Source organism: Pinus tabuliformis, chromosome 2_1, assembly GCF_031772625.1.
Source record: "Pinus tabuliformis cultivar Carrire ecotype Pingquan chromosome 2_1, CPIR1, whole genome shotgun sequence".
NCBI classification, from domain to species: Eukaryota; Viridiplantae; Streptophyta; class Pinopsida; order Pinales; family Pinaceae; genus Pinus; species Pinus tabuliformis.
The window spans coordinates 856,410,912-856,423,146 of NC_142299.1; positions in this window are offsets into that span (position 1 = coordinate 856,410,912).

Sequence of the window (12,235 nt, forward strand, 5' to 3'; positions counted from 1 at the left end):
TCTTATGGACCTGTCTCTCTTTATCTCTCCCCTCTAACTCTCTCTCTCTCCACTTTTCTCTATCTCTCCCTTTCTCAACCCTCAAATCCATCTCATATTGCAAGTTATTAATAAATAAACAAAATATATTTTATTGTAAAATTTAATAAATACCTATTAAGAATATTGTTACCAAAATTTATGTCACGAGGATAATGTCATAAAGAAATCAACATTTATTACTCATAATAAAATCAATTTATTAGAAAGTCTTGATTTAGTGGAAAGAAATTCATATTTTCTTTTATGGTCGGCTGATTCGTAATAAAAACTTGAACCGCCAAAGGGCACATATAAATAGATTGAAGTTTCATGTTTTGAATACATATATATATATATATATATATATATATATATATATATATAGAGAGAGAGAGAGAGAGAGAGAGAGAGAGATGGACAATTACGATTTGATATATATGTGAGATCATATTGTCTCAACCTAAAATTTTGTGTGCAACCAACCACAACCTCATAGGGAGTTTTATTGATACATGATCTGAAATTACTTAAACTACCCAAAAGTGTCTAGGCCGTACTTTTGATCGTTTGTTTCAACATAAAACTGTGTAATCTCGATCTTGTAGGGAAATTTGGTAGGGTAGAAATTGTGCAATCTCGATCTCGTAGGGCAGAAACTATGCAATCTCGATCACATAGGGAAATCTGGTAGGGTAGGGTAGGGCGTGATGGCATCAAGAGATGCAGACAGGAGGATGATGCAAGAGTCTATAGGAGATGGAGGTGGAGATGGAGAGGGAGAGGGCTCTAGTAGTCAAGTTGTGGCACCATGAACAAATTCCACCAGAAATAACAGATTCGAAATTAATAAATGGAGTGTTGTTGCACTCTGGGCATGGGTATCATGTGCTTCCAACCTTGTTGCATTTATTTATTTATTTAAAACATAGTCGTTTTACACTAGTCTTCAAACTGTCTCTCAAATAAGAATCCTTCTCACTAAAAATTTCCAATTTAACTTGAATGATTTACTATTTTATTCTAACAGAACTTTAATCTAATCATTTCTACATGCAAACATCCAGGTCGATAATTGTGCAATTTGCAGAAACCACATTATGGATCGCTGTGTGTTCTATTTTTTATATAATTTAATAGTAGAAAATTGACAAGATGGATTGTTTTTGGGAGATTTTTCAATCAGTTTGACTAAATTTTATGAAATTTGAAAATAATATTATTATCTTTGTTTTCGTACATAAAAGTATGAAGTGTCAGACAAACCAAGGAACTGAGACCACTGAAGAATGCACAGTTGCATGGGGTATGTTAAAAAAATATATTATTATTATTATGAAAGGGATAGATGCTAGACAAGTTAGATACTAAAGAGTGCAGAGAAGGATTGACTACAATGTAGAAAGGTAGAGTCAGCAGAAGCACAAAGTTTTCAATTAACAGAGGTAATAACAATTAGAGACTTTGATGATAAATGCATCATACTGATTCAGGTTGGATATTTTTTTTTTCTTCTGGTGTTGATGGAGCAATAACACTAGAGAGAAGTGTTGCATGCATAACATTCCAAACATTCAAAATCGAGATCGAGTTGAATTCCTTTCTTGTTGAGAGGGTGTGTTGATAATAGCAACAAGAAATGATAAAAATAGAATCCAGAATATTCCAATTTTAATTTGTCCTTGAATTAAAATTGAGAATTAAAATTCGAATTTAGTCTCACCAGCTACTTGAAAAATAATTAATTAATTCATTTTTGATTAATTGATTGGAGAAATTCAAGTTAGAAGTCTTTGTAAAGTCATGCAACAATTATCCCTTAAATTAAGGAGATTATCCCATAATTAAGGAGATAAGATTGAGTTATATTTGAGTTGTAAATAATTAGCTCAGTTTACTAAGTTAAGTCCAGCTAAATTAGCTCCAAACTGTTTGAGGAACTAATTATGAGTTATCAGTTAGTTGATGCATGGATGCACTCAATAAATGTAGTCTGGATAACTAAAGATTCCCTCATAAGAAAATCGTGCATGTCTATTCTGAGAAAGACCTAGTTGATCTAAATGTCAAGGACAATGTACTATCAGTTGCATGTTTTCTCCTATAAAAGAAACTCATGCATGCAGAAGGACTAAAGTTCCTTGAGTATTTCACAATTTTACAGGGTGTGAGATTAGTGTTACACTTGGTAACAGTAGGATCGCCAATGGAAAATTGTGCAAGGAAATAGAAGCTTGGAGGGCAGAGAGGAAGGCTTGTGAGAAGCTTTGATTTCCTATGAGCATCCAAGAGGATTGTACTAAGAGCTGGCTAGCTGTGAGAGCCAAGGCTTTATATAATTCTAATATATTTCCACCTTGTATGATAACACAGATAGTGGGGATTTCAGCTAAGGCTTTCCCCTAAGTATTTTCTGTGTTTCATGTGTATTGATTCTTCTTCTTCTGGTTATATGTGTTCAACTTGATCTTTCTCAATCTTTAAGCTTCTACAAGTTTGATAGTAGAAGCAAATTATAGTATTTTTCTTTGGTATATTGCATTTCTATATGGTCTAAGAGCAAGATTTGTAGAGAATTTGCAGAATTTCTTCATAGTTCTCCTCATCCTCACAATTGGATGAAGTCTCATCTCTAGTATTGTGCCTTATTTCCTCCTGTACCGAATCAGATCATAAGCATTCTAAATCTGGTATTTTCTTACTCCCATTCATTGAATCTTAGTAGATGTGCTGACTCTTAGGAAGGGATTGAAGGGATATACCCACCAAATCATCTGCTTCTACAATAGCACCAATTTTACCAAGTTCTTCATGACATTGTGTGAACCTACTCAAGTATGGTGGAATGCTCTCATTCTTCTACATCTTGATATTTCGAAGTTCATCCTTAAGTACTAGTTTCCTGTGGTCACTGCTATTATGAAACAAATCTATTAGTGCTTTCCCAATTACATGTAGAGTCTATATCCCATGGAGATTTGAGAAAATATGATATTGTACTCCCTCCAATATGGTTCTCCACACCTTGGCTACACAATTCTTCTATTCTTCTAGATCCTTAGCATCAGATGTTGCTGGTTTCAGAATATCATTATCAATGAATTCCTTCAACCGATTATCCTCTAGTACTATGTCCAAGAGTTAATCTAAACGTATAATAGTAACAATATATTAATTTTTTAATTTTATTTTTAATCGCACATTCAAGAAACTCTAAAGAAATCCCACAATCTTCGCTATTTTGTTTGGGAGGCATTTCAATTCCTTCACAAAAAAAAACCAAACCTTTTCCATGTCAAAAAAATAAATCCATTTATTGATTTTGTATTTGAAAGAAGCAAAAATAAATAAATAAATAAAATAGTTTTTTCTTTAAAACCATATATATTGAGTTTTAAAATTTTATATATTTATTTATTTATTTACTTAAACAATATAAGTATCATTCTTCAAAAAAAAATCTTTTATTTTTTTTTTAATTTAAAAAAATTATATTTAAATTATTTTAGTTTTCTGGAAAAAAAAATAAATATCTTTATAATTTCTTTAATTTATATTGTTTAAAATTAAATTAACATTAAATTTAGATTATTTTTATATTTATATATTTTTTAAATAAATTCTTATTTTTCTAATTAACATATGTGTTTTTTTAATTAACACACACACACATATATATATATGATGCAATTGTTGTCCTTGTTTCAAGAAACATTCACATAGACCATCTTTGATGCCATCTTCAGGAATGTGGTTTTTTAATTAACACACACACACACACACACACACACATATATATATGATGCAATTGTTGTCCTTGTTTCAAGAAACATTCACATAGACCATCTTTGATGCCATCTTCAGGAATATATATATATATATATATATATATATATATATATATTCCTGAAGATGGCATCAAAAATGGTCTATGTGAATGTTTCTTGAAACAAGGACAACAATTCCATCATCTAAAGTTTCAGTTGGACACTTTATGAATACTATTGAACATACTCGAATTGAAAAACATCACAAAAGTCAACCAAACGGCTAGTCAAGTACATTTAAGATTATTCTTGAATGTAGCAATTCACGAGAAATAAATAAAATAAATTTTACATTGCATGTTAAAGATATTGAAAGAGATGACTGTACACATATCTATCCATATTTTGGGGTATGATTAACTTTGGTGGACCATATGAGGTGATGGGTAGAGTACGAGACATATGTTTGGTGCCGAATGTAGACACTATCTATGTTCTTGGAAAATTGCCCAAGACACATGAAATTGTTAGATATCGTCTCTAAAAGGTCAAGTATGACACGTATGAAGAATCTACACCATTGTGTAATGAAATCACATCCAACATTTCAAATAACATTGTAAGCATGTTTATTTATATTTATGTTATGCATTATTGTAAGGATCACTAAATTTTTTATAAATGATTGATCATTGACATATTGTATTTTGTTTGATAGGATTTTCCTAAGAGTCTTTCAATGATGTTGGAAGGTATTTATTTTATAGAGCCAAATATTATTAATGTGATCAACAGTTTCCATATATAGACAAAAGAAGAAAGGAGAAGGAAGCAAAAAGCAATAATCCATGACACTGCAATAGTACATACAGGGGATCATCAAAGAATCCCTAAGGTGGTTCAATCTAGCAAAGCTAAACATGTTTTTTGTAGATGTCAAAACTGAAGCTGAAAATTATGTTACCATTAGTGAGGAGGAGATTAGAATTGTTGTTCAAAAGGAGAAAAGAAATAAAACACCAGAAATAAAAATGGCCATGAATGTCTCTCTTCTAGTTTAACTTGAATGATTTTCTATTTTATTCTAAGAAAATTTTAATCTAATCATTTCTGCATGCAAACACCTAGGTCGATAATTGTGCAATTTGCAGCAACCACATTATGGATCTCTGTAACTACGATTTAATTATATAATTTAATGGTAGAAACCTGAGAAAATGGATTGTTTTGGTGATATTTTTGAATCAGTTTGACTAAATTATATGAAATTTGAAAATAATATTATTATATTTTCTTCTGTACATATAGGTATAGAGTGTTAGGCAAATCAAGGAACTGAGACCACTGAAGAATGCATAGTTGCATGGGGTATGTTAAAAATATGTATTATTATTATTCTTATTGTTATTATTCACTTAAGCTCAAGGTTATGAAAATTTTATATATTTTTCTTTGATATTTGAAACAGGAGTCTGTAATCATGCCTTTCATTTTCACTGCATAAGTCAGTGGCTTAAGACAAGAAAAGTCTACCCATTAAGTATGTATTCTAAACTTCCTTCTTGTGCAATCAATCTTTACGGCTGCATTTTAGTAGAGTGAAATTATTTTGAAATGGGAACATGAATCTTTTTAAGGAAATGGTTACTTGTTTTTTTGTTCACTTTATCTTTGGTTAGACAATGAGAGAGGATTTTTACTTTTAAGATTCATTTGTAATTTTATTTTACACCTTACTATGTATATGCTGTTGTAGATAGTAGCGAGTGGGAGTTCTAGAAATATGGACATTAGAGTTGTGATCACTACCAGTCTCCTATTTTTTTTCTTTCTAAATTCATTTGTATAATGTTGTTGGTTTGTTTATCAAATATATAATTGGTTGGCTTGTTTATTTTTGTAATTTAAAGTTTTCTTACAAATAATGTCATGTATTTTTGGAAAATGATTTATTATAAAAAACACTTTACAATGTAACATGCAGTATGCATTTTCTTCTTTTCCCTACAATTTATGTCTTAACCCAACACATTGATAAATCTCCTTGCGTTTTATATTAATTCTTCTTCACTATTTCTCTAGCTCCCTTACATTACATTGAAGTGTGTATGGGGCATTCTTTTTCCTGATATTCCATGTTTTTTTATGAAATTCTTTCATTTTCGTGAAACACTCCATCATCTTCTTTCTTCAACATTATTATTGTATTCTCTCTACGACTATTTACATGAGCCTTAAATTATTTAAATTTATTAAGGACATATTTCTTTTGGAGAGAAAAAGTCCATGTGAATCTTGAGAAATCTCCTCTCAATATAAAATAATATATCCACATAATGTTACTCTGTTGTGTTTACAAAACATGAAATACTAATAGAAATGGAAATTTAGAGTGAAATCAAGCATACCGTTGACCATATGCTTAGCATATAATGTTCAAGGTCCTTATTCTATATGCCTTGGTATTTGATGCCACATCATTTTCCTTGTTCTAAAGATAATGGGGCATCTATATGATTCATTTCCACCCTTGGGTATTTCTGATACTACAACCTTCGAAGCAATCAATATTTTTTTTCTTTCTAAATTTATTTGTATAATATTGTTGGTTTGTTTATCAAATATATAATTGTAATTTGATTTTTTTTAATTAAATGATTCCAAGAATATAAATATTAAAAAAAAAATTAAATATAAGTTAGAATTTAATTGTAATATCATTTATTTAAAATTGAATAATTTTAAAAACTATATGAAGCAAAATATTTATAATGAATAGATGATAAATTATGATGCTATTGAATGATTGTTAAATTAATTAATGTTAAAAATATAAAAGTCATTTAATAATATATATGGGATTAAAATTAAATAATTTAGTTATATTTCTTATTAAAAACATTAAACGAGGAAATTGGTTATTTAATTTAAAATTTTATTATGGATAATAGATTTTGGAAGATGAAATTGGATATTAAATTTAAAATTTTGTTATTGATAATATGTTTTTCTTTTTGAAAAAGAAATTAATTTAAAAATTGATAACAAAACTTTTATGAGTCACCAATACTTTGAAATAATTTATTCCAAATGGCTTTCCCCTAAATATTACTCCTCAAATTTGACAACTTAACTTAACTAACTACACCATCTAAGTTGGATAACGGAGGCATCTCTCATTTTTCTCATGATAATTTAATAGATGGACTGATTATTTCTTCCTTTAGTGAAATGGAAATAGTGAGAGCCATATCGAGTTAAGAAGAAAAAGCAAAAGTAGGGAAAGTTTTGTACTCACAAAAATTTAAGAGGCATATTCCATTGGATTAAAAATAGAATATTTCTATACCTTCCTATTGTTGTTTCAAGTCATTAAACACTATAAACACGGAGAACGTAATCTTTATATAATCCATGATTTATGTTGATTGTAAATTTCGTTATTAGATAAATTTTTATAATAATATGCCTCTAAAAATAATACAATGTTCTAATTATTACAATAATTGATGTAAAGATAAATTTGACAGATCCAACCCTCTCTACTAAGAATTGATTTGACCATTTAGGTCAATGAGATTCATCTCATGTTAACCACAACATGTGAACATACAATCCCATTGCTTGGTAAGTCCAAATTCTCTTGCATTAATTGACAAAATGATGTGGCAACGCGCAACTAAAATAGTGTTTGATACCAATAGCATACTCTAGTGAGAAACTAAATCAATTTGAGAAGTTTTAATTCAAGAATATTAGATTTTTAAAAGGCTGAATAAAAGTGTGGTGAACTCACTTCTTTCTATTCAATTCTAAGAGATTCCTAAAATTAATAATTTATTTGAAAATGACTATCTAAAAATCATGTAGAAAAGTGTAATTTATTTTACTATATAATTAACCTAAGGGGAAGCCATCTTATAATTGAATTTCATCCACATTAATATTTAATACTTTTTTCTCTCAACCATTTAATGATTTTGATTTTATTGCGTTAACACTGTGGTAGTGCTCTAGCGATAAGCCAACCTACAATGTTCCTTGCATTGTTACAAAACCAGTCCATTTACAACTACCTTCCGTACAAATCAAATCCATATAATATAGGCCGCTCTCCCATCCACGTGGGACAAGTCTCATTCTCTTAGCTCGCCACTATCTGAGAAGGTAATGGCCCTTCTTGTTAAACCTAAGATAATTTTTGGTCCCTTATGTTCAGAGTTGCAACCATGACCCATACGTTGCACATTGCCAAGTGTTTGATAGAAAGTTAGTTCCGGTTGTGGAAGGTCAGGTCAAGTCATGGTTTCCTTTTTTGGTTTACAAGCATTGTCTTAGTGTTTTTTATGAGTTTTGAAAGTTACATAGAGTTTTTGGTAGAAGAAAAACCCCAGACTTGGAAATTATCCTTTGCATGTATCCTTTTGTGTACTTTGCTAAGGTACACCCTTTGCATGTATCATGTTGCTCTAGTGCTCTGTTATGAAACCAGCTCAAGAAAAGATAGAAAATATAGATCAACGCCTTAGAATTCAGCCTCTTCGAGGGGGAAACCTCCTTTACATTACATAAATGAACAATTGTTCGATGATTGAAATGACAAAACCTCCTTTCTATATATAGGAGTCTAAGGAGTCATAATATAATCCAGCCGACCTAACAACAATAATATAAAGCCACAAAAATAACAATAGAGGGATTCCATGGGGCACAGAAATAACAACATGGGGGTAATAGGGGCACAACAATATAAATAATGGTTATAACTACAATAGTGTTGGGGTAATCACTAGTATTATAGGGACCCAACATGCCCCTCTCCTTCAAAAAAGTGTTGTCCTCAATGCTTGAGTAGTTCTGGATACTTCTGCATAAAATTCTCATCCTCCCATGTGGAATCTTCAGCAGATAAGTTCTTCCACTTGATAAGATACTCTGAAATTGATCGATTTCATAGCTGTCGAGTTCTTGTTTCTATGACTGCTTCCGGTTCCAATATAATTTTTCCTTCCTCGTCAAGTTCTGGCAATATTGTTTGAATTGGGAGCTTGTCGCCTATAACCTTCTTTAAACATGAAACATGGAAAACTGGGTGCAATCGAGAAGCTGCAGGAAGCTCCAATTTGTATGCCATAGTACCAATCTTTTGCAACACCTTGTACGGACCATAATACTTTGGTGATAATTTATTATCCTTCTTAGCTTGCTTTAGGGACATTTGCTTGTATGGTTGTAGCCGTAGGAATACCCAATCACCTACATCAAAACTTCTTTCACTGCGATGTTGATCTGCCTGTTGTTTCATTCTATTTTGTGCCAACACGAGGCTATCCTTTAAGAGTTGGAGGACTTGTTGTTGATGTTCGATGTGATGTTCCACTGCCTGAACCTTAGAATTTTCTCTTAAATATGATGTGATGGATGGTGGTTGATACCCATAAAGTGCCATAAATGGGGTCATTTTTGTTGCTGTATGGAAGGAAGTGTTATACCACCATTCAGCCAGAGGCAACCATTTGACCCATTGTGTCTGTTTATCAGATACAAAGCAACGAAGATATCCTTCCAAACATTTGTTTACTATCTCAGTTTTCCCATCAGATTGAGGATGATAAGATGAGCTATGAGCTAACTGAGTACCAAGACAAGAAAATAATTCTGTCCAAAAATTTCCAGTGAAAATGGGATCTCTGTCACTTACAATAATCTTTGGGTTTCCATGTAGCTTTTGAATTGTTTCCATAAATGCAGTAGAAACTGTACTGGCTTTAAATGGATGTGATAATGCACAAAAGTGTGCATACTTGGTAAGTCTGTCAACTACCACCATGATTACACTCTTTCCCTCAGACTTGGGTAAACCTGTGATAAAATCCATTGAAACCTCCTCCCAACGTTGGCTTGGAATGGATAAAGGTTGTAATAGACCTGGTGTCTTAATTGTTTCAACTTTATTTTGTTGGCAAACCAAACATTCAACCACAAACTTTTGAATATCTGATTTAAGGCCATCCCAAAAAAATTCCTTCTTAACCCTGTGGTAAGTTTTTAAAAATCCTGAGTGCCCTCCTAAGGGAGAAGTGTGCAATTCCATAAGAATCTTTTGTTTTAGCTGGGAATTCTTACAGAGGTATAAGCGATCTTTGTACCATAACGAATCATTTTTCCAGCTAAATGTATCAGACGTACTGGAATCTTGTTGTAGCTTTCGAATAAGTTCCCACACTTCTTCATCATTCTTCCATTCCTCCCTTGCTTCGTTTATCCAATTTGGTTGGATAATAGAAATGGCGCACAACAATGCTTCCACATCCTCATCCTTTCTTGAGAGTGCATCTGCCACCACATTTTGCTTCCCTTTTTTGTAGATGATTTCAAAGTCATAACCCAACATCTTTGTGACCCACTTTTGTTGCTCTTCAGAGGATAATATTTGTTCTAAAAAGTATTTAAGGCTATCATGATCCGTTTTTACCTTGAAGTGTCTTCCCATTAGGTAGGGTCGCCATTTCTTAAGTGCATGGAGTATTGCCAACATTTCCTTCTCATAAATAGCTTTGCTTAAAAACTTTCCCTTGATTGGATGACTTTCAAAAGCAATGGGTCTTTCATCTTGCATTAGAACAGCACCAATTCCATTTCCTGAAGCATCACATTCCACAATAAAGGTTTTTGTGAAGTTCGGTGTAGCTAAGACCGGTGCTTGGCACATTGCCTCTTTAAGATGTTCAAAGGCCTTTGTTGCTTCCGGAGTCCATGAAAATGCATCTTTCTTCAATAATTTTGTTAGAGGTGCTGCTATTCTCCCATAATTCTTAACAAACTTGCGATAATACCCTGTCAACCCAAGAAATCCTCGCAGATGCTTTATGGATGTGGGGATTTTCCATTCCTTAATGGCTTTAATTTTGCTAGGGTCTACCTTAACTCCTTCATGAGATACAATATGACCCAAATATTCCACCTCCTGGACTCCAAAGAAACATTTGGATCTTTTTGCATATAATTGTTTCTCCTCCAATAGTTGTAGCACCTTGTCAACATGTTCAACATGATCCTTCCAAGACTTGTTGTAGATTAGTATATCATCAAAAAATACTAACACAAATTTTCTAAGGAATGGTTTGAAAATTGAATTCATCAAACCTTGAAATGTTTAAGGTGCATTGGTAAGGCCAAAAGGCATGACCAAAAATTCATAATGACCCTCATGAGTTCTAAATGCCGTTTTCGGAATGTCTTCAATCTTCATTCTGATTTGATGATATCTCGAACGAAGATCCAACTTGGTGAAGTAAATTGATCCATGCAATTCATCCAGTAATTCATCAATGACAGGAATGGGGAACTTATCTTTAATAGTGAGCTTGTTGAGCTCCCTATAATCCGGACACATGCGCCATGATCCATCCTTCTTGTGCACCAATACTACTCGAGCAGAGAAAGAACTTTGACTTGGTTGAATTATACCAGCCTCTAGCATTTCTGCAACCATACGTTCAATTTCACTTTTTTGGACATAGGGATATTTGTACGGCCTGATGTTTGGAGGAACACTTCCTGGAATCAGATGGATAGCATGATCATGATCACGCATAGGTGGGAGACCTTTGGGAGTCTCAAATACCTTGGAATGATTGTCCAGGACTTTTTGGAGATCTGGAGAAATAGATGATTCCGATGTGGAAACATCTAGTGAACATAATTGTGCAATTACACCTCTTTGCTCCTTTTTTAGAAGCTTTGTCATACCATTAGAGCTGATTATCTTTCCTGGTTTCCCTGCAATACCCCTTAATTCAACTTCCTTTCCTTCCGTAGAAAATTTGATGAAATGTTCTTGAAAATTAAAAGCTATTATACCCAAGGATTGTAGCCATTGGACTCCTAGTACAACATCAACACCTCCCATTGGAATGGAAAGCATTGGGCTAGTCAATACATATTCTCCCATGGATAGCTTGATATTATGGCACCTTCCAGAGCAATTTATTGTTCCTCCATTTGCAATCATCACTTGACACTCTGGTGCTGGATATAGGAAGCAATTCAATTCTTTTGCTACCCACAATGAATAAAATTGTGGGTGCTTCCTGAATCAATCAACACTATTACCTTTTTCTTCTTGATTTGTCCTTCTATCTTGATGGTTTGAGGAGTGGTAATTCCCACCAATGCATTACAAGATATGGTTGGATTTATTTTTTCTTCATCTAGGCTTTGTTCCTGGAGTATATCTTCTTCTTTTGACCTTTCTTGCTCCTTTTCTTCTTCCTCTTCACAATCTATGTAGAATAATTTCTTCTCAGCACACTTATGACCTTTAGTGTACTTGCTATCACAACTGTAACAAAGCCCTTTTTCTCTTTTTTCTTCCAATTGTTGTGGTGTCAACCTTATAGGTTGTGGAAGACTAGGGGCAACAACACTTCTGTCTTTATAGTTGTGAG